Genomic DNA, 6,000 nt, shown 5'->3' on the forward strand with positions numbered 1-6,000 from the left:
AGCAATATAAACATTTCTCATCATTTTGCGCTATTCTCAAAAGAAACGCTTCTGTGAATATTACTGGCCTCGAAAAAAGATTCATTACTTTCTCATGCTCAAGATAAGCGCATCTGTCATTCTTAGTAGAGAATGTTTTACTACTGGCGAGCGAAACCAAATCACATACAAAATTCCAGAACGACATTTACTTTCATGGTGACTAAATAAACGAAATAATCTCTTTCTGTTAATCTCAACAACCTCGAAAAGAGTAGCTTTGCTTCATTATGATCACGATTAGCGAGCGCAAATGCAATCCTAGTTGAAGGCAGTTTTGCGACTGGCACGCGAACCCAAATAACTTATAACATTCCAGTAAGACATTCAAGATGCTTGGTATTCCTAAATAATTTTTTGGTGCACAACCTTAACGTCTGCTTCGCCATAACGTCAGTTTAATGCATTGATGTATTCTCAAAGGCATCAACGAAGCCCTTATGAAGACGGAAAATAAACAATGTTAACTGCTTGGAAAAATACTGAATTATGCCACACAGCTTGTACTATGCTGTAACACCCATCGATGCGAGTTCGCTGATGAGTTTGTCAAGAGCGACCGCCTTCACCACCAGCGGGGGGAGCTTGATTTTGGTTGCTGCCTGGGCGTTTACATTTTAGACCGACGCGCCGAAATCGCCTACTTCGCTGTTGTTCGGTGCGGTGTCACAATCGCGAAGGCTCGGTTCAGTGCGAGCGCTTTTCACTGCACCAACACGCTCATCGCGCACTACGCGAAGCGTCCAATTTATGACGCGGAAAGAAGAACACACGATGCGAATAACGCGAAAAACGAACAGAAAAATCAAACGACGATTTCCAAGTTGGATTACCACTGGTGGGGTCCAATTTTAGATCGAAGCGCAGCGAAAGCAAAGTGAACTGGATTACTCAACAGTCCGATGCCGAATGAAAGTTTGCCTCAGCGAGATCCACTGTTTATACTCTAGGCAAGTATTCCCCTTCATTCTTCTTCTTTTTCTTTGTTCACGGAGACTTTAAACCCTACGATTTCCCCTCCGTTGGTTGCCGATAAGTTGCTCGTTATTGATAGCTCTGTTCGGGAAAGCACTCAAATGGACAGAACAAATGTATGGGAAAATAGAAACACTTAAAGTTTTCATGAATTTTAACCATTTACTTACCAGGGGATTCTAATGTATGACATATTAAACAAATCTTACGGAATTTCCGATTCGTTTAGTATGTAAATCGCCAAAATCCGTTCGCGGCAAAAATAGTTATTAACGTTAACTTTATTTCATAAAAACGTGACATGTTTTCTGATTTGGCACCCTTAATGAAAGACGTAGTTCTACGTCAAAACCGAAAAAAAACTCGAGGACATAAACACAAGAACGATTAATTCAACATAATGCAATCTTGATATTGAAAATAATTCTTTGCCTTGAGAAACGCACGCACTTTTGTTTTTGTCTCGATTTTCATCGATCAAAATTTATGTCAATGTCGCGTGACTTGCCACTTGCGTTGACATTTTGTCACAGCAAAACTGCATCCAGTTGTGCTTTCGGTTTTCCCCCATCAATCCGCACGCGGCTAATTTGCCTGAGATCGCCGATAAATTGGAAGTAATTTTATCAATGAATAATTGAATGATTGTTCCGAGATGAGCGACAAACTGCAATCCATCGCCAATGGATTGATGGAAGGTTGAGGAAAGGCCTTACGATGCGATGGCGGTGGCACTTGCAACAATAAAGTGTGTCGACGGTGGTAAACGGGTAGCCCAGTAAATGTGCCAGTAAGTTGATTTCTGCATGCTTTTCCTACATTACCGTTGCTGTTGTTCACCGTCGATTACTTCATATCACACCTTGATTCGTTAGTTTTGTGTCGGTTGCTGCAATCGAGAGTGATGGTGGAAAGCTTGATCATTCGCTTCGATTAGTAGCTCATGCACACAAACAACCACACGCAGGCCTATGCAACTCGGCGACGAATCTTGGAGCTTTGAAATACTCTTTTGGAAACAACGAGAAGAAGTGTTCATCGGGGGTGATTATTGGAAGCCGGCGATGGGCGGTGGGTGGTCGATTGGGACGCGGGCACAGTGGATTACGTGCATAATGTACCTACAGACAGTCACTGGCAGCGGTGGAAATCTTATGTTCGATCATACCACATACGCCGCAGTAGGCCGGCCAGGTGGGGGACGAGTATTGCACCCAGTGCACTATGATTCAAAACATGTTCTACCAAAGTTGGTCGCCACTTGCATGCGAGTTTTCATTAGTTGTAGATTTCTTCAGTCGCCCTCAGAAGGCTGCCGCCGCTTTCGAGAATTGATCGAATGAAAGTTATAATCAAACGTATATTTGCAAGAGTGGGGTTGCGAAAATCGTGGTCAATTAGGCAACGTGTTGATCAACAAGTTCTCGCGTGCCTCTAGGAATGTTTTCACGGCATGCAAAGGGGGAAATCTAACCTCGGACAGTTCTTTCAACTATATTTCCTGTGTAGGAGTTGCTTCGAGCAAAAATTCTGTTCACCAGATTGAAACATTGAAAAGAAAGCTAGTCGGATGAGTATTACGGTTCATCACATCAATCTCTGAGGTGAGCACACGACAGAATGTTTCTCAAATTACAAACACACACGAGATGAGCTGCTTCGCCACGTGGTTGTTAATACCGAGGAAAAACAACCATAACAATAAACAGTAGACCATTAAACTGAGTTGGTACCGAGCATGATATTTTTGTCGGCGGAGAATTAATAATAATCATCTCGTACCGCTTGTTTAACTAATACGTTGTTGAGTAAAACATCTGGCAGCGATGAGCAGTACAATTGCATAATTACTATTTCCAGCTGTGGGGTAACAATTTTCAATTATGCATGGATATCAGAAGCAATTGTAGGAATCATCTGTGTGATAAATAATTTAGAAGGAAGTAGCGTCAGTTGACATCTTCTGCATTAAGGTGGTATGCTAGAGTAGAGAAACGAATTTCGGAAGTTTTTTCGAGTTCCGTAAAAATGAAACAAAGAATATTTTTACTAAACATTATATAATTATTCGTTCATCTGTCTTTTAATAATAAAACAAAATTTGAACAGAGAAACAATCTTCATAACTAGAATAGTTAAGAGCTGACGAAGTGAGGGGGTTCAAAAAAATGTTGTGCCATAGCGTATCTGAAACAAAAAAAATCGAACAGATTCTGAATCAGTAAAGATGTCGCTATCGCATGAACCTCGGATAAGTTAACGGGTGTTAAATAAAAAATGATTTTTTTTTTAATTTTTTCAATACCTTTCAGTAACTCAAATACAGAGCGTAAAATTTTCTTTCTCCAAGAAAATTGCTCTTTGGGCTCCCTAGAAACAGTAGGCGTGCTTGGATGGCGTCGAAACAGCACGTGCTCCGCGAACACATTGTACGGTTCTACGAAACGCATTTCCAGCAAGGAAAAAAGTTCACGGTGGCACATTTTAAGGAAGAAAATGAACCTTTCAGTACGGTATATCGTATCCTGGGTTCCCTGAACGTAGAGCGGAAGGTCGAAAGTAGTCGTCCGGTGACGATAATGACGAAGCAGAGGAAGACATCGTTAAAGAAGCTGTTTGACAACAAGGACGCAACCAGCCTGCGTGACGCCGGTCGGAAATATGTCTGCTCCCACGTATTGATTCATCGGACCCTCACGATGGAAGGAATCGTCTGCAGGAAGAAGACGAGGTCGCCGGAGTACACGGAGGAGCAGACTGAGACGGTTAAATCACAGTGTCGGTGAATGACCAAAAAATACCGCGGGACGTCTTTCGTTCTGGACGACGAAAGCTATTTTCCACTGTCCAAAACGCATATTCCAGGAAATGATAATTACTACTCCAGCGACAAGTCATCCACAACGCCTGAAGTGAAATACAAGTTCAAGCACAAGTTTGAAAAAAAGGTTATGTTGTACATCGCCAATTCGTAACCCAACAAACTTGCTCCAGTGCCGCCCAATAGAGGATTTCTTTGGCTCACTCAGTGCCCTAGTGTATAAAAACAATTGGAGCGCCAAGGACACGAAGCAACTGACTACAAGAATCCGGATTTGTATCCGGAAAATGGACGTAAGTGCCGTACAACGTTCTTGTGAGAGCATCGCGACAACGTTGCGTCGAACAGCAGACCACGGCCCTTACTCAAACATTCACTGACATTTTTTTGAAGAAAATACATTATGTTATTAATAAAAAATACAGAAATCGATGAAAAAACAATTTTTTTTATATGTGATTGAAAAAATTCTCATTTTTATTTAACACCCGTTAGAAATTTTTTTTTTGGAAAATGGCGGCCGTTTGAAAAACAAAATGCGGTTCAAAACGTTTTTTCTTACGTTTTCCATTTTTTTTTAAATAGTAAAATTTTAAAAATACCATTTTTAGACGTTCATGCGATAGAGAGATGCCTGAAGATTGTATCCATATAAATTCGACACAAAAGCAGTTGTACGGAAATGCTAAATCGTGAATCTTAATGGATTTCTAACACCAGAAATAGATATCAACTGCTCCGTTCGCCAAGGATGCCCTTTAAGTATGATACTCTTTGTTTTATATATAGAACCTCTTTTGAGGAAGATGGCAGCTTCCATTACTGGTGTTTTTGTTTATGATAAATTTATAAATGTTATGGCATTCGCTGATGACATAACAGTTTTTATCAGAAACGATGATGAATTTGATAGGCTACTTGAAATCTTCGATTCATTTGCTAAATTTGCTAAAATTTAAATTTTGAAAAATCTGTATTTTTAAAATATCAAATAATTACCATTTACATACTTTCCAAACTTTGGTATGTTGCTCAGTTTTGACGTAGGATTACGTCTTTCGGGAACATATTGGGGTGCAAATTTAAAATCGAAAATCGAGCACATCGTGAAAATTTTCCAATTTCAAATGCTTATTGCTCAGTAATTTCATGATGGATAGATGAAATTTTTGCGTCAATCGATCTCGGCACTCCAAAACAATTTTTTATATTGAAAAAAAAAATATGTCATGAAACTAACTATCGAACAATTGAAAAATCTCAACCCTTATCCTAACGGAAATACCCACTTCTGATTGGTCGAAATTGACGACACATGCGGAGGCTCATGTACTTACAATTATTGGTCAGTTATTTCCTGATGGATTTACGAGATATTTGCATTAATCGATCTGAGCACTCCATAACAATTCATCACAATGAAACTAACGATCAAACAATCGAAAAATTTTCAAACGGAAATACCTCGTTCTGATTGGTTGAAATTGAAGGTACGGAGAAACCGGCATTGCAAATACATGAAAGTAGGGGAAGCTTTTGTTCCTACCGAAATGTATTCCCTAACAGAGACATCAAAACCAAGCTGCCCGGGAGAAATCAGCATTGCAAATATACGCAAGTTGGGGGCATTTTTATATTGCAAGTAAGGTGGGTGATACGGTTAATTATAGCAAATAAAATGTAAATGTGGAACTTTAATGTTGGTTGCTTCGTGAAATTTCATATCAATGACCGATCGTGTATTGTGAAAAATTTAGCACAAACGTAAGTGTAAAATTGTATATTGTATCAGTTGTGTTAAAAATGACTTGATATATGAAACAATTTATTTCAATTTCCATAAATAGAAACCAAGGTGTGTTCCCGCTCGAGAACGGGTTGTTTGGTTTAAGCTGTCTGTTTAGTTGGGTTCATTTTCACCAAAGGAAAGTTTATACGGCGAGAAAAATTGGAAAAGTGAAGAAATATTAGAAAAAGTGATTACTCTACATATAGTATTAGGTGTTGTTAGTCCAATTAAAATTCGCATTGGCTTGAATAAACACTCAGAGAGTAAAAATCATAAAAGAAAATTACCTTTTCCATTTCAAATATTTTTGATCTATATTAAAGTAACATGTTTTTACTGATGAGAAAAATTGATAATTGTGTTCGGTATTGGTAAT

The sequence above is a fragment of the Toxorhynchites rutilus genome, chromosome 3, assembly GCF_029784135.1.
Source record: "Toxorhynchites rutilus septentrionalis strain SRP chromosome 3, ASM2978413v1, whole genome shotgun sequence".
NCBI lineage: Eukaryota > Metazoa > Arthropoda > Insecta > Diptera > Culicidae > Toxorhynchites > Toxorhynchites rutilus.